General features: G+C 40.0%; 1 protein-coding gene and 1 long non-coding RNA gene across 3 annotated transcripts in view; one reads left to right on the forward strand and one right to left on the reverse strand.

Moving 5' to 3' along the window:
- Nucleotides 1-5,522, reverse strand: part of LOC121981446 — a 57,892-nt gene extending 52,370 nt beyond the window's left edge. Inside the window, exons 1-2 of one of the 2 annotated variants that reach the window (XM_042533970.1) lie at nt 5,286-5,522; nt 4,457-4,535 (exon numbers count right to left, since the gene is read on the reverse strand). The gene's annotated coding sequence lies outside the window, so the exon portion shown is untranslated. The remainder of the gene's footprint in view (nt 1-4,456; nt 4,536-5,285) is intronic. The other variant, XM_042533969.1, reaches the window with a different exon arrangement.
- A 7,127-nt stretch (nt 5,523-12,649) lies between these two features.
- On the forward strand, nt 12,650-15,259 carry LOC121983166. Its single transcript, XR_006112409.1, has 2 exons — nt 12,650-13,183; nt 14,828-15,259. It is a non-coding gene; the product is annotated as an uncharacterized LOC121983166 (long non-coding RNA).
- The last annotated feature ends 9,197 nt before the right edge of the window (nt 15,260-24,456 follow it).

The raw sequence follows: 24,456 nt of genomic DNA on the forward strand, positions 1-24,456 counted from the left end.
GAGGGAGTTTAAATTCTGTTTTTAGGAGTTAGTTATTTGGATGTTGTACCCCATGATGTTACATGCTTCTAATTGTTTTCCCTTAGAAGGTAGAAGACCCTTTTTATGCTCAATTCGAATTATAAAGCTAGTGAGTTTCAGATTTATAGGAGGGGTTTAATCACTGTTTTTAGGAGCTATTTATTTGGATGATGTACTAAAATTTGCTTCATGTTTTGCTATTGGTTTACCCTTAGAAGTTAGGGAACTTTTCATGCTCACATGGATTTGTAGGCCTAGTAAGTTTCGGACTCTATAGGTTTGATTTTAAATCACTATTTTTAAGAGTTTATTCATCATGATGTTGCCCTATAATTACTTCATGTTCTTCTATTTATTTACCCTTAGAAACTAGAGACCTATGCATGCTCAAATTATGTTATAGACCTTGCAAGTTTCGGATATGATAGGAGTTGTTTAAATTCTGTTTTAGGGGCTTATTCATCATGAGGTTGCTCTACAATGGTTTCATGTTCTTTTATTTGGTTTCCATTAGAAACTAGTGAACTATGCATGCTCAAATTGTGTTATAGACCTTGCAAGTTTCGGATATGATAGGAGTAGTTTTAAATTCTATTTTAAGGGTTTGTTTATCATGATGCTACTCCATAATTGCTTCATGTTCTCCTCATATCATGTTTTATTTTAGTTCCTCAAATTCATGTATGTTTAGATACCTTAGATGAGTTTCGGTTTTGAGTTTGGTTGAGTTATGCTACCACTTGCTCTCATCATGATGACCATATATGCTATATGTAATTTTGGAATTTGACTTGTATGCTTGTATTTACTCTTGCTTCACATCATGATAGTTTGGTAGGCGTAAGCTTACGATATGAAATTACATGCTTACATTTAGGTTTACAATTATGCCATGTTTATGTTTATGCATGCTCACACTATGTTTATACACAGGATTATGTTTAAATTTATGCTTAAGCTTATGTTATGAATTTGCATGCTTGTGCTTAAATTTATGTTCATGTTCTTCTTATGTCTAATTACGATACCTTAATGTGATAGAGATAAATTACGGAAGTCTAGGTTTAGGTATAAGTTTATGTCCCTTCCTACATCTTATCATGATAACATTTATGGTTTACATGTTAAGTTTTCGGATCCTTAGGATTTAACATGCTATAAAGATAATTATGTTTGATGAAACTTGTAGGTATATATTAGTTTTTGGATCTTTAAGGCTTAATATGCTAGGAAAATAATCATGTTTGATAACCTTGCAAGTATATGTAAAGTTCAGCTCTTTAGGTTCAACATACTATAATGGTGATGATGTTTGATAACCATGTAGTATAGGTAAGTTTCAGATTCTTGGATTTGATATGCTATACCCTTAATCATGCTATTATTAACTTTATACTGCATGATAGTTTCGGATTTAAGGTTTGGATGCTATGAATTAAATCATGGATGTTGATAACGTTGTGGTACATGCTAGATTCAGATACTAGGGTTAGAATGCTATGACATTAATCATGCTTTTGACCACTGTATCACACATGACAGTTTAAGATTTTAGGTTTTAATATGTCATGCCAATAATCATGCTTTGACAACTTTATAATACATGGTAGCTACGGATTTGAGGATTTAACATGTTATGCACTCAACCATTTCTTGGATTTGATAAGTTATAACCCTAATCATGCTTCTGATAATGAAAATTACTTCATGAGAATACCGTGAGGGAAAAAACTCCAAAGGGAGCACGTTTACAGGTAAAGGCCCCAAAGGTAATCTAATATTGGATAAGTTGACTAACAAAATGATAATGATAAAGATTTAATGAGGATACCATGAGGGAAAAGGCCTCAGAGGGAGCCCGTTTACAGGAAAAGACCCTAGAGGGAACCCAATATCGAGTAAGTTGACTATGACAAAATGCTAATGATTTGATGGAAATACGGTAAGGGAAAAGGCCCCAAAGGGATCCCATTTATGGGACAAGGCCCCAAAGGGGGGGGCCAATATCGATTTTCCATGTTAGGCCACGGCCTAGTGACGAGAGTTGTTGACGCCCTGCCGCCAGGTACTAGGCCTGTAAATGAATCAAGCGTTCGTGAACAAGCTTGGTGTTCGGCTTGGTAAGAGCTTGTTTATGTTCGTTCAATATACATAAGATTAATTAAACAAACAAACTTGAACAACTTGTTAAGCTAAATAAACAAGCATGAACGTTAATGTTCGTGAACAACGTTCGTGAACAATGTTCGTGAACAACATTCGTGAACAATGTTCGTGAACAACATTCGTGAACAATGTTCATGAATCATATTTATTAATAAAACTCTTTTCAATATGTTAAATAAACAATAAAATAAAATAAATAAATTTAAATTATCAAGCTCAATAACCAATCAAACAACTAAAAGTTTCAAACAATCAAACAATCTTGAATTGAGAGCTTGATAACATCTAAACGAACCAAGCTCGAACCAAGCTCGAATTGAGAGCTTGATAATATCTAAACGAACCAAGCTCAAGCCAAACTTCAAACAAGCACAAACTCATAAAAAATAAACCAAGCCAAGCTTGAACGCTCATTTTAAAAACTTGGTTCATTTTAAGCTCGGCTCGGCTCGTCTTGGTTACCTTATCAAACAAGCTTGAACAACCCAAAGCTCGGTTCGACTCGGTTCGTTTACAGCCCTACCAGGTACCATGGTTTTATGGTTAAGATTGATCAATTGACCATATGATGATAGCTAGTCACTCAACAATCCGACCTTACTATAAAAAGGTTTTACGATATATGATCCCTTTCAGAAACATGGTTGTGATAACCATATAAATACGTAATTTGGTATTCATGAATGGGACGGGGGTTATGACCGGTGTCCTTAGCTCAGGAGCTGACTAACCCTATGTAGTTATGTCCATTTTCATGCTTAGCTTATTTATACGCTGATGCTCATGATTAAATTTATTCTTATGTGTATGTTTATGTCATGCAAGTATATTTATGCTTATGTTTATGTACATGCTCGTCACGTTTGTGTTTATGTCATGCCAGTATGCTTATTCCTATGCTATTGTACATGCTTATGAATATGTTTATTTTATGCTTAGTTTATTTACATGCTTATGCTTATGTTGATGCTCGTATGCCTACATCGACGCCTATACTCATGTTCATATCCACGATATCCGAGTAGGCAAGTCCTAAGTTACCTAGCATGTGTTTTCCTTAGTACACTGGATTATAGGCGCCAACTATTGCATAACACGGTTTGAAATATACTGAGTCTCTCGACTCACAGATTTTAACTTTTACAGGTAATGAGACGAATGAGACAAAAGGCATTAACCAGTGAGTCAGCTCGGAACAATGGCAGTACAACCCGAAGACTTTCTAGTTTAGTTCCACGTTATTTTATGTTTTAAGAATCATTTATGTAACTTCGTTAAATTGAGAACCAACTATGGAAGTATGTGCAAGTGACGTCCGCAGTTATATTTATATGAATTGTTATAAAAGAAAATGTAACAAAAAAAAAAACTAGGAACATTTCATCGTACGTGCTAGACCCTGGATACAACAGTCGATTGCAGTAATTGATTGCTAACCCTACAGTGCCCAACTCTAACCCTATCAATTGATTGCTCATTATTGATAGTCGATTGACCCACAATAGTCAAGTTCCACAATTGAGTCAAAATGTTTTTTACAATATTTCATCCATAATAATCGATTGGCTCCCAAAAACAATCGATTGATTTTCATAATGCCTCGGTCGAGTTGAAAACCTTCCATGGACAATTTTGTGAACATCAATCAATTGGGAGGTAATAGCAATCGACTGATAACATTTGTCAAATGCTCCAGTCGAACTGAAAACCTTTTGTACATGATTCTATGAACAAAGTCGATCAGGACCTTATAGCAATCGATTGATAAAGCTGGAAACCTATTGTACATAATTTTGGTCATCTCAGTCGACTGTTACCCAATATTGCGCCTAACTAATATTGCACCTAGCAATCAATTGTTATTCCTTATCAATCGACTAACTCGAATTACGCTTCTCACACATGATAGTTTTATGCCTGAGAATGGCGGTGGTAAGCCTAACTCCACCGCCGTTCTTCATGTTCTTCGCAGGATAATGCGAAAAACTTGAAACCTCTGTTAAATGTTGATTTTCTAGTCCTAGATTCAACGAATATGCATGGATTTGCTGTTCTAAAGTGGAATCAAATGCAAAATTGATGCATATGTTCCATGTCCAAAATCTAATCCTTGTGCCGTAGAGACAACGATAAGCTAATCATAAGCTCTTATACCATTTGTAAGCATTACAATGCATCTAACAAAACTAAATGATGCATCTATAGGATCAAGTTATCATCAACATTATGGCTAATTACATATCAAAACAATGGCAAATCATAAACTGACCTGAATCCAAAGTCAATGCCAATGCCAATGTTCCTTACTTGTCATTGAATGAGGTTCCTACAGCGCATCAGAATATTTTCTGCAGGAGATAGGCGACAATTGGAATCTCATCTCAATGGGGAGAGGAGGAGAAGAAGAAGAAAAAGGTTCTCTAAATCTCAGCATGCCCCAATTGGATTTAGGCCTCCTCTTCTTTATACAAGCCCAGCCCTGTAGGGACCATTCCCTTGTTGAGCCCATAACCCGCTAACAACCCACCAATGTTAACGAACCGGGTTATTGGGTTCTACACACGTAATCCACATCCAATAACTTAAACCGCCTTTAATACATAATGTGTTAGATCACTTGACAGGATTTAATTCTTAATGGCAATAATGTATGATATTAATTAACATGTTAGCCCGCCAAATGAAGACTTAATCACTCAAAAACTTGAATCAACAAAAGAGAATTCTTAAATGAAGAGAGATCTCACATGGAAAAATGTAAAAGGAACAAAAAAAACATAGATTTTTAACAAGGCATAATGAAATAGAAACTAGATAAACACAATTTCTCTTCATTTACAACTACAAGTACTCAGTTCCATCATGACTACCTAATGAAACTGCAGAGTAGTGTTCCAGCAGGACAAGGACTCAAGTAAATAACTATTAGAACCCTGGTATCAAATCCAAAGGAAAAAAAAAACACCCTTCCAACCAAAGACAAAGCACGAAATGAGAATGTGGAGCATTTCCAACTAAACTATGTGGCAAAAGCAGTAATCCACTCAAAACATAGGCAAAAGGAAGGCATTTTCGCAGTTAGGAAAAAAAACACTAACCCATCTCGCTTTTCCCAACATAAAATTCCTTTGCCTCCAACTCCAAGCGCAGAACTGAAATCCTCGAACCCTTCTGCGTCGTCTTCAAGCCTCCGCGGGGTCACGCCCGTGATCGTCGCTAGGATCAGTAGGAAAGTGAGCAACTCTGCGCGCCTGGCCGTTGGCTCAGGGTTAGCGGAGGTGAAAATGCAGCGCATTTATCTTTTAATCCTGTGGCAAAAAAGATTCGCTTGCCCTTGCCCGTGCCCCCGTGTTATGCGTGACTAATAGTCATCAGTGCACAGGTGGCAAGTCCTGAGGGGGGAGACATGCTTTCGACTCCAAAATTTCATATGGTAATATATCATGTTTTACCCAACGCATCGCCTTAGGAGACATTGTATTTTATCTTTTAATCCTGGTACTAAAAGTGGAGTAAAATAATTAAGTAATAGCCCAAAAAATTGATAACTTCACGTTGCTTTTTGTGCAGATGCACGCTGGTCTTTAATTGAGGGATTCATTATTCGGATCGATTGAGAAAAATCTCTTACAATACATTGAACCGGATTCTTTCTTCATTATGCTGCCAGAAATTCACATTTATTTTCCCTCCATTTTTTCCTGTAAATGTAGATATTTTGACCCAACACTTGTCATCTAAAACGTTTAGGATTCGTGGTTTGTATACATAAAATACATTACACACTCACAAAAAAAATTATATTAAAAAAAAATCAAAAATAATATATATATATATATATATATTAAATAACTAATTGTTAATTAAGTTAATTTTATTAAATTAATTAAACCAAACTTTCAAAATTATTACCCAATATCTAAAATTTTAATCTAGTTGGTTTCCATGCATTTCTTATCCTAATAAATATCATTCATATTTTAGTGCGGTTCTCCTCTTCCCCATGTGCAGGATGACCGCATTCATTCACTAGCTCTTCTCGAAGGCAAGATCTACCTTCTCTACCAAAAATTTGTACAGATGGCCAATCAAAACTTTTGAAAAAAAAATCTACTATTTTGTTAAAAAAATTAAAAAGGTAGTATTCAGAATTGTAAATAAGTGTTTTTCATAAACATACAAAACGTTAAAATCTCTCAAATCTTATCATCGCCGTCATTTTGTGGTCCACTTTTTTTTTATCTCTCCCCCATTGGATTCTAGACTAGCAGTTTTTTTTTCGTCATTTTTTTCTCATTGTGAACACAGGGCAATTAATCTACACAACAACCGCGAGACTTCTTTTATATTCACATCATCACCTAAGATAACTTCTTTAGGGCCTAATCTACTGTGCTCCTTTCTTCACATTCGCATGTTGTAATTATATTTTGATTGATTTTATTTTGTTCGTTGATGTTTCTTAGTGCTATGATACTAAGATAAAAGTAAGGTTATAAATGAATTGAACGTTCATGAATAAATTTGATGTTAAACTTAGTAAGAATTTATTTGTTCGTTTAATATACATAAGATCAATTAAATAAACAAACCTGAACAACTCGTTAAACTAAACAAACAAACTTAAACACATATACGTTCGGTTTGTTAATATTTATGAACAACATTCATAAACTATGTTCATTAATAAAACACTTATCAATATGATAAATAAATAAAATAAATAAATTAAATGAACAAATAAATTTAAATTATCAAACTCAATAATTAATCAAACAAATAAAAATTTTAAACAATCAAACAAGTTTGAATTAAAAGTTCGATGATATTTAAATGAACCAAACTCAAGATAAGCTTGAATTAAGAACTCGATAACATCTAAACGAATCAAGTTCAAACCAAGCTTGAACCAAACTTAAGCTCATAAAAAATAATCACGCCAACCTTGTGTCACGCCCCGAGGGAGTCTCTGTCCGAAGAAATTTCGGCAGCACCTCCCCTGTACGGGTGATAATCTGAAGCACATCTACAGGCATAATATACCTCAGCCACATGCGGCTGGAATCATAACAATAAAAGAAGACAAACACCATACAGTTAATATCAAATTCAGCCTCTGGCTGACACAACCACGCAGTTAAAAGTAAAGCAGCCCACTCGGCTGTACCAAAACCAAAACACAACAAAAACTGACAGAAACCAAATACAACCAAACACAAAACTGCTAGCCGGCTAGGCTTACACAACCAACAACATAACACCCGGAAACAAAATCAGAACACAAATCGAAATACAGAAATTTCATATACCAAGATAAAACAACAGAAAGGCAGCGCTATGTCTTCTGATGTGATGCGAGGACCAGCAGACAAGATGCTCCAAGCGACACCATAAATAACCTGGTACCTGCAAAGATAGTGTCCACGGGGGGTCAGTTCAACAACTCAGCGAATACCAATAGACATGCCTAGTAAGATATATCTAACAACAATAAACATGGAATACAGCTTCCTAATCATATATATAGGAAATATGCAAAACTGAAAAATAACTGAGGAAACTGTACTCACCAGGAACTCCTATCCTGATCTAAAGGGTCATCAAACCGATACGCAGTATGTCTCCTGTATGCATGACAAACAAATGCATCCACCAAAATGCAGCATACACAAACAAATAAAGGCAATCAATGCATATGATGCTAATGATGCGTCCTGGTCACCCCTGACGCCAGTCAGTCCTCTCACACACAAATGGCGAGACCGAGTGGGTAGGGCTGTGACAACCGTGCACTCTGTCGTCACTGCTCCTGATGAGTGACCGAGTGGACGGGATGCTGTCGGAGTACTCCTGTCCTGACCCCAAATCATAAATGGGGGAGCTCTCATCTCCCGGTACACGATGACGGGGAGGTATCTCTGCCGGCTACCACGCTGAGTCACCTGACCAACGGAGCCAAACAGAGTCCACCGTCTGCCGGCTACTACGCTGCTACACTAAATGCCAGCGGAGCCAAACAGAGCGGAACTGTCTGCCGGCTACCACGCTGAGTCCTCAGACCAACGGAGCCAAACAGCAGAACCGCCACACACCTGTCTGATATACCACTAATCCATGAGTGGTGGTGTGTGCAGTACATGTAACTGGCGATGGGCTCAACCATAGTGGAGCCGACAATCGCACAGCATGCAATCATGATGCATGTCACTATGCATAACAAAAACTGATCAACATAACCATATCCATATATACAAAATGGGTACTGTAAAGTGATGGTCACATACCAAAATCTAGAATACACAGGTCAGATAGAATATCAAAAACCTATGTCCTGAACATAATAAGTATGGAATATCCTGATCAGCATAGAAAAATCCATATATACATAATATGGGTACCACAGTATCAGTAGGTCAATCCACGGATCTAGGGCATACAGATCCTCTATGGTATAGCAACCTAGATCCTAAACATATCTCCTTCCATAACATACGTACCAACAATATGCACATATCAAGAATCAAGGTCTAAGTACACGAATCATATATGATATACAAATAGAGGTACAAAAGCCAGTCATGGCATAAAACCTAAGTATCAGATAATCTCGATACACATGACTGAAACCAAAAGTCCATAACCTAGTCCTAACCTCAGTAAAACATGGTATGTCACTCTAGAAACTAAGATACTCATGGCAACAAATCACGAGATATAAGCACGGATACATCACAGGCGACAAACCTAACATGCTATGGATATCAAACAGTGACATACCAAAGGCAAACATGTTCATTGTTTGTAGTTATAAAATACTATGCATATCCAAATGACAATATCATAAAAGATAAGTCAAGAGGTACCCGCCTTTAACTGTAGTCTGTGATAAACAATCCTCACATCAGAACAATCGTCCCGTAATCAGGGTCCTGCGTACAAATATTCAATTCAGCTACTCTAACAAGTATCATTTAGCTAACTGAAGATCAGGACCAAATAAATAAACCTATTTCCTTTCCGATTAAGGAAACCCAATTTGAATCAATTCCAAGTGATCCCAATTGTTATAACTCAAGAACAATCTCAACTAATACAATTCATTTTATCAACTCAATTCAACCATCATCCATCTGAACCAACCAACCACCAAATAACCATCATGAATCAACTAAACTTACCCAATAGTGAGTATCCTTTTATCACCTCGAAATCAGAGAAATGGTGGTCAGAAAATCCTAATCAGAGCAACCATGAAGCTACCGCCCTCAATGTAAATCATCCACAATCCGCACCTCAATCACATCTGAAATTCCAACCTAAGACAACTAATTACTCATTAGTCATGTTATCACATATTAACATCTCAAATATAATATGTTACCAATCCATATCAACCTAATACTAACAAGAGATCAACCAAAACAATATACATAGCTTACCTTGAATCAAAAATCTCCAATTCAAATCAACCAACCTTCACATTTCACATGCCAAATAAATTTTCAATCCAAGCTCCCTCCAAGGTCCGGCTAGGCACGGCTTGGCACAATAAATCAAGCATATAGCTCGGCACTGGTCTGCGGTTGGAGAAGGTGGCAGTAGTACAGAGGGAAGGGATGTCCGGCGAACCAAATTCAGGGCTCGGCTATGTGTGGAGAGGCTAGGGCAGTAAAATCACGGCGGCACTGCTCCCTTCGACCTCAAGTGGTGGCGCCGTCCAGTGCGGCTCGGAAAGAAAGAAGAGAGGGAGAGGCCGGCGCTAGGGCTCGGACGCCGACGGATCGGGGGTGAGGACGTGCACACGAGGGAGAAGAAGGGCTGCTCAGCCGCCGGCTCTCCGTTTCATGGCGTCGTCGGCGTCGGCAGAGGAGAGGGTGGCAGCGGGGTTTGCGGCGCCGGTTAAGAAGGGTGGTTAGGGCTTGGCGTCGCGAAAAGCTCGGAAGCGAGGAGGCGTGGGTTTGAGGAAGAAACGGCGATGGAGAAGAAATGAGAATAAAAGAAAAAGCAAATAAAAAGGAAAAGAAAAATAACTTTTCCTCGCTTAAATGGGGTAGCCTAAACAGGCTTTCCCGGGGCCCCATTTATATCCCTGTTAACTCGTCCATACGAGCTCCGAAAAATTTCCGAAAAATTTCTAAAAATTCCGGAAAATTCTTTTATCAATATTCGCCATTTTTTCCGGTATTTTACAGCTTGAACAATCATTTCAAAGACTTAGTTTATTTTATGTTTGGCTTGGCTCGGTTACCTTACACACAAGCTTAAACACCCCAAAATTTGGCTCAGCTTGGCTTGTTTACAACCCTAGGTAAAAGTTATCACGTCAAAGGGGGTTGAAGTTATTTCAAGTAAAGCGCCATGCTTAAGTCACTAGGATATAGTGGAAGTAAAACCAAGAGTAGCAAGAATTTATTAGAGAGTCTCGAAAGAGAAGCATGTTTATGTTGGAAGCACCAGATAATTAAACCTAGTTTTGATATTGGCAAAAGGTTTAAAATTAAGTTGTGTTGTGATCTAACGAGCTTGACTGAATGTGCAGGAAAGTCTTAGTTGAGGCTAGGCAAAGAAGTCCTAGTCTAATGAACTGGGCAAAGAAGTCCTGGTTAAGTGGCTTGGGCAAAGAAGTCTTGGTTAAGCGGACTGGGTAGAAGACTTGACAGATCAAAGACGTCGAGTAGAAGTCCTAGGGATTGAGGATACTAGGCGGGAAACCTTGGAGTCAAGGACACTAGGCAGAAGTCTAGATAAATCGAGAATTGGATGTCTAGCGGGAAGTCCCAAAGGTCAAGATCGAATGTTGTCCAAAAGTCCAAATAGGTTTGGAGGACCGAATGTTTGACAAACAGGTAATATCTCCTGAGAGTAGTGGATGAGGACGTGCCCCCGGATAGAGAACAATAGACATCCATCTGACCTAAGGTTTCACTTGAAACCTAAAATCAAGACCAGACAGTCCAAATTGGATTGACTACTTTGCACTTTATTATTATTATTCTATGTTGACTCTGTAATGTAGAGTTAAATTCAAGAATCAGTTAATCCAGGAGCCTAGAAGGTATCCAGACACCTAGAAGGAATCCAGGAGCCTAGAATGGTTCCAGGAGCCCTAAACCCAACGCAACAGCAGAATGAGGTAGCAGCATCTGATTGGTTGGAGCATGTCATCTTTCATGCACTTGGAGGGTATTTGGGCCACTAGGTCAGGATAAGTTTTGACAGATAGAGCTTTGCCAAGGTCACACTATGTCAGCCTTGATTAAGGCATCGAAAGGGATCCAGGCACCTAGATAGGTCAATAAAAGAAGGCTCGCCCTACAGCCTCAGTACAAATTTTACTACGAATTCCATGCTTGCGTGCTACTCCAAAAATTACTCTATGATGCCAAAACACTACTCCAACAATGAATGTTTAAGCTACTACACATTTATGTTGTTGGTATCGATTTTATTTACTTGTACTTTATATTCAGATTCTTTTTTGTAAACCTTTAAGTTTTTAGTGAATTATCCAACGAAAGCACTCAACGAGTGTGAGCCTTGGACTAGCAGTTATCGAGCTATAAACCAAGTAAAAAAGAAAGTGTGTTAGCATTGTTCTTCATTTCTTTTTCTTTTTCGCTGCATTATCTCTTGAGTTTTGAAAAAATGAAAAAGTAAACATAGTATTCACCTCCCCTAGCCCTTTTTTAATTCTACAATTGGTATGAAAGTGGGTCACTCTAATTGGTGCAACCATCGTTCGAACTAAATTTTTTCTTATGCCTTTTTTTGATTTTTGATTTTCAATTTTTCTCCTTGAGTTAAAATTGGTGCAATCACCTCTTCTGATAAATCTTTCAATTTTTTTAAACTGCTCGAAAATGGTGCAACACCACTCAAGAAAATTTTCACCTTTCTTATTTCTTTACTTCCGCACTAAGTCTTGGTACAGTTTTCTCCATTTAGTTTTATGGAGATCTTTTTCTCTACATGGATAATAAGAAAGTTATAACACTATACGCCCACCTCTTTTCTCCAGTGAAGACTTCGGCTAGTAGAAAGGCCGGATGGAGTTCTGCCTAAAGATACAGATCGAAATGTGGATCATTATCTAGACTGACACTATAATAACTATGACTTTCCACAATGCGTCATCAACAACGCATATTTATAGCGTGCTGTTAATTATAGTTTTTATAGCACACCAAATAAAGTACGTTGTGGATACTATTATATTTTTATAAATAACAACATACAAAAATAATATGCTATTAAATATAATTTTAACAACACTCAATGCACGCTATTAATATTAATTAATAATAGAGCATCTACAGTGCGCAGGATACGTTGTTAAAAATACTTTTAATAATGCATTCATAGGTTACTATGAATGCGCTGTTAATATCTTATTCCATTCCCGTGCTATCTAAAAAATTCCCCCGTTTTTCACTTTAAAAAATCATTTTTTTCTCTTACCGCAAATTGTTGCCCGTCCTCTACCCCAACTAAGCATTTTCGATCCTTAACCCTAGCGATTTACTGACCACCACAACCACCCATCGTCGCCCCCTTCCCCTTTCCCTCCCTCTTCGAGCTCTTGACACTGCCTCTGACTATTCGAACCTTCCCTCCCTCTTATGTCGACGTCGCCCTCGCCCCTATCAGCCTATCTGAACCACCACACCCCCCTTCCCTCCCTCTTCTGTTTGCACTGCCCCCGACTCTCTCTACATCTTCGAACAGCCGCACAACCTTTCCCTCCCTCTTCTGCCACCCCTCCCTCTTCGAGCTATAATAGCGGATCAACTCTGTCCCCAATCCCTCCCTCTTCGAGCAGCTCTATGTCACTCGCTCTTTTCGAGCTCTATCAATGACAAAGATGTATACTCTCATTCTTCTTCAAGCTCCTTCAATGATAGAGGAGCAGCACTCGTCCCTCTTCAAGCTCCTTCAGCGATAGAGGCACAACTCTAGATCAGAGGCAGAGGCACCCCAAATCTGATTTTCCAATTAGGTTTGTAATACACAACTGATGAAATATTTAGCGTGCTCATTTTGTCAGATCAAGATTTAGTCTTAATAAAATGTTTAACTCATTCATTTTGCTTTCATGGTCTGCAATGGAAGTTGATGAAAATTTTTGATCCATCAACATCCATTTTTAACTATAGTTAATGATAGATAACGACCAACATTCATTTTGCTTCCATGGTTCATTTTAACAGATAGTAGATATTGTAGATGAGACTATGGAAGTCAGTTCACAAGTATTGTTAGAAGTTGTATTTTTCTATTTCCTTATATGCAAATGATATTGTAGATAAAACGTTTTCTTATAATGATTGCTTAGGTTGATTAACTTGACTTATGTATCTATTATACAGTTGATGCAAACTCTTGAATTTTTTTGGCATGTTGCACATGGTAGTCAATATAATTAATAAAGTTTTTTAAAGGCTACATTTACACCTATACATGTCTACATGTGGCATATATCACTTGCATATAATCTTTAAAACTAGATCTACTAATGCCTAGGTTCCAAAAAATCAATGGTTTGTCTCTTCATATATGCTTGACCACTTTCTTAGTGAAGGCATTTGATAATTATTCTAAAGAAGTAACACTATATTAATTGTATCGAAGAAAGGAAACAAATTTCAGCTGCTTTATTTTCATTAATTTGATCAATTTCTATGATACAATCAGTCATAGTTTATAAAATGGTTTGCAAATGCAAACGTTGTAGCTAAAATAATCATAAAATTGTTTCTCATTAATTGAATGCCATTGATCTTGCATAAAATAATGCTAATAAAATAGTATAGACCTATTATTATTAAACGCAAGGAGTGAGGGAGAAAAGACCTATCTGTTAAAACTAATTGAACATATAAGATAAATTGTTTAATCGGATCAAGAGAAAAGAACAACATTCATTTTACTAGCATGAACTATACATATGTTAAAAGAAAGATCTATTTACAAATATTAGAATTCTCCACAAAGTTAAACTTGATTATAAAAGAGGTAAACATTATTAGTAGCCAAAAGTTTGATTAAACATACAACAAATAAAATAAAGAGCAAAGAAACATAAGACAAATCACGGATTTGAACTAACTTACTACAACTCAGGTAACTAACTTACTGTACTTAGCTATAAATACATGTGTAATCTACTAATACTCAAATTATGTGATAGTAGAGTAAATACATGTTGTTGTAACAAGTTATATGATAGTAGAGTAAATACATGTTGTAAATGCATGTGATAGTAGATATATTTATTTTTTTTGTTTTCTTCTTGTTCTTGTAACAAGTTTGATGGGTGGTAGAATTAGAACCAGTTTGACATTGACATTAACTCTGATAATTTCATAGTAATTAACTAAGGTTGTGTTCATGGACAAAAATAATTAATGCATGAGAGATTGGTAGAAGAGAATTGAAAAACAAAGTGAGAACAAGCAGCCAACAACTGAAGATTTAGTTTCTTAAAAGTATATGTGCATCTTGTGGCTCAGATTGTGTTTATATGTTTGTGTCATTTGTAAATTGTATTATTTAAAGCTCTATATTATTTCTATTTAATTATTACTTGGAATCAACTCTATATAACTTACATATTTTTTTGGTTATACAATCACAACTGAAGAATTTGAGTCGTGGAGAAATCATTGATAGTACTAAATGTAAGCTACTTCATTGGAGTGTTGATGAAGTTATTATAGAAGGTTGAATTGCATCCACAGATCTAAAAGTAAAAGTGCATCACGTTCCTCTTGATGGAGTTTATTGGAAAGTTTGGATTGATAGAGTGTTTGCAGACAAGGTGGACCTAATTCGACCAAATAATGAAATGATTTTTCTCGAAGATACAATAGGAAGCACAATTGCTTGATTATCTAAGTTCATAGTTTTGTGTGATTGAGTTACCGATTTTATATTTTTTAGGAAAGTACTTATGTTATTAAGTGAATTTGTGTTACTGGTTTGGAATGTTTGCTACTAAGTGAATTGTTATTTTGTTAAATTGTGGTGTTGATGATTATTTGTGATATTATAAATGTTTTAGTTTTATAATTAAGTGTATGTGGTATTATAATTCTTTATGGTATTTATTTGTGATGTAGTTGTGGATGCATATTTATTGTATTATAATTATATAAGATTTATATATATGGCTATATAAGAATTGTATTATAATTGTTGTAGTAAAATGCAACCGCAGCTCTGCGGCCTCACACTATGGATGCACTTTACCGCAGCTCGCAACTGTACAATGCAGAAATCAAAATGAGTTATTCACTGCCCTCTAGTGCTTCTCTATTATTAAGTTATTCAAACAATAAAAAAGGTACCCCTTTTCAAAAAAAAAAAAAAAAGGTCAAAAAGATGCCCCCATCAGATATTTTATCCCTGAAATACTTCTTATCTAATGTTTTTATAAGAGCTACTAAATAACTGCTACAATGTTATTCCTTACTTCTAAAGTTATTGTAATGGTTATGACTAGCTGCTACATCATGTAGAAGCTACTCTATGACCACTATAATGTGTAGAAGCTACTATGCAACTGCTATGATCCGGCGGTAAAAATCCGGAACCCCATAAGGAGTCAATGCTGAGGGGAGGTCAAAGGGTCCAGTGGCTCGCCGGAAAAGGGCGAGCCGACCGGACTCAGAAGAAAGGGAAATCTGATAGTAAAAGGTACCCTGGTAGGGACCAGGGGTCCGACGCTCAAATAAAGCAGTGCGTAATGACCGAGCGGAAGGAGGTGCCGCCCGGACGGCGCAAAGAATCAAGGCCGTCCGGACGACGTTCATCGCCCGCCGGGCACCCCATCAGACGGTGGGTAAAAGACGGGACATCTTCGACAGCCGTCAAGTCGTATGGCTATGCTCTAGTCTGACAACGGGTGGTCCTGCCGTCCCATCAAAGAACATGCTCGGACTGTGGCAGCATGGCGTCAGGTAAGCTCTCTGACAAGTGCATACCGTGGTATGGGTTGCTGACACGTACGCACCTCGGTGGGCGTGCATCAGTTCCTTCTCCGTCCTATATAAAGAGGCTATTACTTCGCCAAAGGTACGCATAATACAAATTTGGCAGCCACTTTCTCCACCACTTACCTGACTTGAGCGTCGGAGGACCGTCGCCGGGGCACCCCTCCCGGCTCGGTTTTGTTGCAGGTTCGCCGGAGCACTCGAGGATCCAGCAGAGAGCGCCACATGCCCAGCGTCCGCTGACTCTTGGTTCGGACAGGATCATGCTACAACTATTTTAAAATAATTTTAATTAATTTAAAGTAATCTTGATTAAGTTTAAATATTTTTGACTAATTTGGTAAAAAGTATGCTAATGTAATAGTATTCTAGGATTTAGGGTTCAAGATTTTAAGATTTAACCACAATATGTAGAAGCTACTCAGTGGTTGCTACAACATGAAACATTAACTATTTCAGTATTCAAAATTTAGGATTTAGACTCAAAATTTTAAGATTTATAATTTAGAGGGTGTTTGGCTCAGCTTATAAGCTCTACAATATAGTTTATAAGTTGTTTTAGAGCTTATAAACTCTTCAAATTTGTTTAATAAATTTGTTTACAAACAGCTTATAAGCTGCCAAAATAAGCTATTTGACAGCTTATAAATTGTTTTTAAAGAAAAAAAAAGTAAGGGAGACAATATTTTTTTAAAAAATATATTATTTTAAAAATTTTCTTTTCTAAAATATCCTTATATATTTTCATTAATCCTCATCTTATCCTCCATGGATTTTTACAAACCTACAACTCTCTCTACGCCAACTTCTTTTTCCAGTGCACTCTGTCATCTTCTCTTCTCAGTGCATGAAGTCTTCAACACACCCTTCCTTTTCTACTCTCCCTGGTGCATAAATTCTCCGACTGGGTTAGAATTTGATTTTTTTCTGTCCAACTTTTTCTTAGGATTTAAAAAAATAAAAGTTTCAAATATATTATATATATATATATATATATATATATAAAAAATTTACATTACCTTAATAGTATTATACCATTTTTGGTAATTTTGTTAATAAAAAAGTCTTATAATACCAAACACATCAATATCTTTAAGGTGTTTAAAATAAGTTCGTCCAAACACTTTACAACTTACCTAATAGCTTATAAGCTCCTAAAACAAGTTATAATTAAGATGTATGAGCTTATAAGTTGTTTTTAACAAGTTTAACCAAACACCCTGCAATCACAATGTGTAAAAGTTACTCGGTAACTACTATAACTTCTGGAAACTACTCAATAGCTATTAATGTGTGTAGAAGCTACTTGGCAGTTGCTACAACATAAAAAACTAACTATTTCACTAAAACCCTGAACTATAAATCATAAACATTGAATATTATTATATCAAAATACTCTTTACTAACTTAATCAAAATTGTTAAAATTTTAACAAAATTATTTTAAATTGATTAAAATCACTTAAAATTAGTTGTAATAGTGTAGAAGCTACTAAGTAGCTATTATAATACTACAATAGTATTATATTAAGTGTTACACATTGTAGCAGTTACCAATAGCTTCTATACTTTATAACATCTAGTTGTAGTTATTACAATAGTGCTAGAAGTAAAGGTATTCTTTGGATAAAATATCTATGGGGGTATCCTTTTAACTTTTTTTTTTTTTAAAAGGACACCTTTTGATTTTTTTAAAGGCACAGAAGCGGTGTTAGGTAGTGAATATTGTAGGTCAATCTGGTCATAACCTATAATTGCAAGGGTCTCTAGAGATGGGAAACAATCAAAATAAGGAACTTATAAAATCAAACTCAATAAAATGAGTTGTTGGTATTATCAATCCATGGTCAGATTAATTAAGATTTATATTTCAATGTTTGATCAATATATTTGTTAGTTATATTAAGTAGGCCAAAGATACTCAAATATTTAACTATGGAAGAAGATTAAGTGAGTTGAGATTGACTAGACACTAAACAATTGAAAAAAATCAACAAGTGTTAGTAGATAAAAAATCTAAGTGGATCAAGGTTAATCAGGTACTTAGTTGATGGAAAATCCAGGTGAATTAAGTAGACTAGACACCTTGAATTGGGGGCTAATCTTCCACAAGGGACTAGCTAACTAAGAGTTTAATAGATTTACACTAATTTAATATTAGGAAGTAACTTGTGTAATATAGCGATTGTATGACCGGGGGCTCTCAGGTATCCCTTTAATCAGACTTTCTATATTATCTCTTATACTTAGTAACATTGAATGAGAATGGTGTAAATACTTTGGTATAGCCTTTAATCCTCGTTAGGAAGTAACTGAGATAACTTTAGCGATTGTATGATCGGGGGACCCTTAGTAATAGAGTGTATCCTTTTAACGAAACTTTCTAGAGTTACTTCTTTATTAAATAATGTTGAAATTATGGTAGCTTACCGGTAATTAGGTTAGAATCCCTACATGATTATAAACATAGAGGGTAAGAAAGTGAACATGTATCGGGGACATTAACTAGTATTATAGTGAAATTGAAATCTTAGAATCATTCCCTTGTTGGAAGAAACAATCTATTGTCAGAGATTTATGGGGTATTAGATAAATTTAAACCACACTGAATTAAATTTAACTTACAATCGAGATGACCTAAATGGATAATCTTAGGCTGCTGACAGGGGTTAGTTTCTGCTACGTGCCAAAGAGCAGCAGAGCGAACTGAGTCGCTGAGCGGGCGTAGAGGCCAAGTGGCAGATCGGGTAGTGCAGGCGATTAGGTAATAGCTCTGCCGAACAGAGAGTCTGCCTGAGCGGGTGTCTGTCCGAGAAGTCCTAGTGAGATTTAAGGTCAGTCGAGCTGTAGGTCGGTCGGGCAGTTTAACCGAGCAAGCTTACGAGCAAGTAGATGGCCGAGCAAAGTGGCCGATTGGGCGAAGCAAAAAGGTCAAGCGAGCTGATGCTAGTCGGGAGAAGTAGAAATGCAAACCGAGCGAGATTGTGTCGGTCAGTCAAACTGAGTTAACCCGGGCAAAGTTGCCGAGCGGGCGAGCGAAGAGGCTGACCGGGCAAGTGGTTGATCAAACGAAGCAGACAGGTCGAGCGACTGAAGGAGCAGAGGAGCTCGAGCGGGCAAACAACCTCCTGAGTGAGAAAAAAGGACCGAGGCTTGCAAGAGTCGCAGTTTCCTTGAAACAGATTCACCCCACCTCCGCCTGTGCTTTGAGGCTTGCTAGGGTCGTCTATTTTCCAGGATACAACGACCGACCATGATTCTACCAAGCACTAGTGGCCACGGCAAACTGAGTGGCACCCGATTACTATCACGGGTACTCTGTCGAGCAGGAGTTATAGGACAGAAGAGGAGAAAGAAAAGTAGAGAGCTTTCGCTTGTGCTGCTATCTGTCTTCTACCTATGATTGCAGCCTCCTTATATATGAGCTCAGATCAACGACAGCGCTAATGGTCGATTAATGACTATTACTTGCCGACCAGTGAAATGTCCATCGTTTCACTCATTATCACTTAACCGTCTTGATTCTACATTAATCTTGAATTTAATGCATCCGTTACACAACAATAAAAGATTTACGTGGCAAAATATCAGTTTTTCCACTTGAGTAAATTTTACCCTGACTGGTCTGGCATTCGACGCACGTAGGTCATGCCTGTATACGAGTCAACATGGTTTAGTGCAATCTAGGCCATAGATTTGCACCCATCTGTGCACCCATGCATGAGAGAGAGAGTCTCTCCCCATGCATTTGTTCACATTCTCAATGCATATAAATCAAATAAACTAACCAACATGCCTTGAAGCTCTCAATGTGGAACTAAAATCCTATTCACAATGGAGCTTGATCCTGTCCGAATCGCTGAACCAACGGACGCTGGGCACGTGGCGCTCTCCTGGTCGATGACGTAGGCCTCCGTCTGGTCGCACGAATCTCCGGCGAGCCTGCACAAAAGTCGGGCCGGGAAGGGGTTCCTGGCGACGACCCTCCGACGCTCAAGTCAAGCAAGAAAGCAGTGAAAAAGTGGCTCTCCAAGAATTAGAACGCGTACCTCCGACGAAGGGTGAGTACCCTTTATATAGGGCTGTGGAGAGGCTTGGGCACATGTACCGAGGTGCATACGTGTCCTTTGCCCATACCCCGATATGGGCTTGTCAGAAGAGCTTACCTAACCTCGTACTGCTACAGTCTGAGCACGTCTCTGATGGGACAGTGGATCCTTCTGTCATAGGATTTTGAGTATGGCCTGAACGCAACACATGCCCACTGTTAGAAAAAGATGTCCCTTGTCCTTTTGCCCTTAATTCCTGGAGGGCGTCCGGCCGGCCAGCTTCCTCGACATCCGGCCGGACGTATACAGTGGTTTACTTAGGGAGATTCTCAATCACATGCTTTGTGGAGACTATTAGCAGTAGGGTACCTTATGCATTCGGCCGAGCGTGCAATCCGCTCGGCTACGCGATATTGTCTGATGAGCGCCGGAACTCTGACTTTCGACAGGGTGCCTTTAACCATCAACTAGACACCGGCCGGTCGGCCGGCCGGTCGACCCACCCTTCTCCGGCCGGCCACCTGTCATTTTGACTTCCACGTGGCGTTGACTCCACCGGATGGGTGATCCCCTGTTCTTACAACCGGATCACTTGCCTCCCCTTCAAGTCTAGTCGAAGGAGGCGATTAACCCGACTGACTGGACTGTTAGCCTAGCCGGGCGACGCCTTCAGGCAGAGCTAATCCGCTCGGCTTTCTACAAGGATGGCCTTAAGGTTAGTCAGCAGCAACCTTCCTCGGATCTCCTCGTAACTCGTGCCAATCTTCGACATTAAGGCTGAGCATGCGCTCATTAAATGCATCAAATGACCGAACGTCACGTGGCGCACTGTCGTCATCGTACGGCGGCGGCGGTGTGGTGCTTTGATGGGATCGAGGCGGTTCGAAATGGACGGCGCGATGTACACTTTGATTCCCGTGACCTAGATCCAACGGCGGAGGCCGCTCGGCCCCGCTATATAAAATCTTCGCTTTCTCCTATTCCCCTCACTTGCCTTCGCGATTTCTACCTTTTTCTCCGGTGTTTCGGTGCTCCGGCGATTTCATTCCTGCTTTCCGACGTTCCCCGGCGCCTCTTCCTCGATCCTTTTTCCCCGCAATAAGGCTCTATACCTCTTCTTTCTTGTTTCCGGTGTCTACTCCGTATTTCTCTCCCCCGTCTCCGTCCTTGAAACCTCCTTTCGCTTGCTGTTGTTTTTGGGACGATGCCTTTTCGCCTTTTTGATTCCTTCCGATCGGCCCATGGCTAGCTCTTCCCATCCCGAAGACCAGTCCCTCGGCCCTTGGTACACTACCATGCAGTCACGATTTGATCAGCGTGACTTTGACATTCTAACCGATAATTTTGAAATCCCCGAAGATTTTGAACTTCTTTTAGCCGGTCCTTCCGCTCGGCCGCACATGAGCTTTCTCAGTGTCTTCCGCGACCGCCATCACGGTCTACATTTCCATATCCTTTCATCATAGACGCTTGTAATTTTTTCGGTGAGTCTAGTACCCAACACCTTTCGCCTCCTCGTGGTGTTGTTGTTTTGTTCAAGATTCACAACATCCCCTCCGACCGGAGGTCTTTTTATTTTTATTACCCCAAGCAAGCGGGCACCTTCATGTTCCAAGCTCGGCCCTTCCGACAAGCTACCGACTTCCAATAAACATTGGAAGGATTATTTTTTCTACATCCGTATGCCCGATCAGGCCAACTTCCCGACCAAGTGGCAGGTCAACCTACCCCCACTCCCGAGCTGAAGAAATTCAAGACCCGACCAGACTACCTTCATGCCGCAAATATGCTAGCCGGTCTGCGACTTGACATCAATAAGATTCTTCACGAAGGAGTGATGTATATCTTCGGCCTGAGTCCCATACGGACTCCTCTTCCGACCGGCTTCGGTAAGAATTTTGTTTGGGCATTTGCTTTGATTGCTAACTGATTTCTTTTCTTTTCTTTGCAGCGGGCATCGTCATGGATTCGGTGATGGTCGGCATTTTGAAGAGAAAGGCGGCAGCGCTAGAAGCCGCGGCAGGGGTATCCAGCCGGTCGGATCCCATGAAGGAGAGAGCGGGACTCAGGTTGAGTCGGCTACTCAAGCTTCTCAACAAAACATGGCCAGCGGAGCCACCCCCCTGGAGAACCAACTGCCCCCGAGGAAGGTTCCGGTCGGGAAGAGGAGCAACCTCTACAAAAGATGCGCCGAGTGGAGACTCCCCTTCGGTCGGCTACCTCCGCGGTCCAACCATCCGACCGGGTCACTGCGACTGCTCGGGGCAAGGCACCAGAGATCGAAGTCATTTCGTCCGACCGGACGCCTTCTGCGCTTGAGGCTACTCCGGTCAGCACCCTTCCGCCCGCTCGTCACTCAGTCCAGCGCTCAACCATTCATTCCCAGTTTTCTGCACCGGCTTCTGACCCCCTTCCGACCGCCGGTCGGACAACCCCCGGTCAGGGCCGCACGATTCGGGTCACTCTTCATCTCCCTACTGAAGAGCTGCTGTCAGAGGCCGACCGACCAACCGCACCCGAGCACACCATTACCTTGAAAGGGCCCCTAGCTGAGATGTGGGCCGATGCTCGAGTGCGCATCACGCTGATCCCCCTCCGAAACTTGGCCAATAGCCACATGCAGGAGGCCACGGGGGTAAGTTCGCTTTCTCCGAAGTTTTGTATGCATTCTTTCCGATCGGCCATTAACAACTCTAATTTTCTTTTGCCAGAGATGGGTGGAGGAGATTGCAGTCTCCAACCGCCTAGCCATGGTGGATGAAGAACTGAGACAACTAAAGGCGGCAGTCGGTCCGTCCGGCTCTCAAGGCCCTTCATATTCTGAGCTGCAAAAGGAGCTGAAGAAAGCTCAAGATCTGCTGGTGGCCGAGCAGAAGAAGGCGGCCGACCAGGCTCACGCCCTGGCCGAGTCCGAGCGACAAGTCAAGTCGCTTGACACCAAATTAACCCTGGCCACCACTCGAAAAAATACGGCCATCTCCGATCTGGAGAAAAAGAACGTGGAGGCTCGGGGCCTAGAGTTGAAGGTAAAGGAGCTGATGGAGCAGCTCGACAGGGAGAAGGCGGGCCGCTCGGCCGACGCGGAGAAGCTTCAGAATTTGAATGAGGCCCTTACCGGTTCCCAGGCGGCTTTCAAAGAATATCAAGATGCCGAGCCGAGTCGAGTCGCTGCCTTAAGACAGAGCTACATCCGCTCGCCTGAATTCTCGGAGAAAATCTGCGAGCGGATGTACACAGCCTTCGACCTGGCTATGATCGCCACCACCACTTATCTGAAGTCTAAGGGCCTTCTTCCGGAGTCCACTGCTATTCCGGCTGGCGATCAGGTGGCGCTTCTGGATAACATCCCCAAGACCCTTTATGACTACATCGAGTAGACGTCGGTAGACGTAGTTGGGCCGCTAGGCCAAAAAATGATCTTTTCTGTACTTAGGCCGCTCGGCCTAAAGTTTTAGTTTTAATGCAATGCTTTTCTTTCATGTACTCTGTCCTTTTGCTGGTGAATATGTGTGTTGCCCGCTCGCCTATTATCACCTCTCTGGTATTCGAAAGGTTACTAAGTATTTGGCATTGCCCTTCCGCTCGGCTTAGTATGTAATATGTTGAATACTTAATATTCCGCGTTGATAGCAGAGATCACTCGCTAAATACCGATGAAGTACCTTTGAGTGCTAGGCCGAGCGGAACGTAGAGACGATCTAACGATATTGAAGGCGAGTTTCTGGGGCAACTGCATCCTTTTCGTTGGCATCTTCCGCTCGGAAGGTTTATAGATGCCGGCTCGTTTCTCGATTTTTAACGTCGGAGCTCGACGGTCTTCCACTCGGAGGGTTTATAGACGCCGGCTCGTCTCTCGATTTTTAACGTCGGAGCTCGACGGTCTTCCGCTCGGAGGGTTTATAGACGCCGGCTCGTCTCTCGATATTTAACGTCGGAGCTCGACAGTCTTCCGCTCGGAGGGTTTATAGACGCCGGCTCGTCTCTCAATATTTAACGTTGGAGCTCGACGGTCTTCCGCCGGAGGGTTTATAGACGCCTGCCTCGATTTTTAACGCCGAGCTCGGCGGTCTTCCGCCGGAGGGTTTATAGACGCCTGCCCGTCTCTCGATATTTAATGGCCGAGCTCGACGGTCTTCCGCTCGGCGGGTTTATAGACGCTCGCTCTTCTCTCGATCGACGGTCTTCCGCTCCGAGGGTTTATAGACGCCGGCTCGTCCTCGATATTTAACG

This window comes from Zingiber officinale, chromosome 5A (genome assembly GCF_018446385.1).
Source record: "Zingiber officinale cultivar Zhangliang chromosome 5A, Zo_v1.1, whole genome shotgun sequence".
Lineage (NCBI taxonomy): Eukaryota > Viridiplantae > Streptophyta > Magnoliopsida > Zingiberales > Zingiberaceae > Zingiber > Zingiber officinale.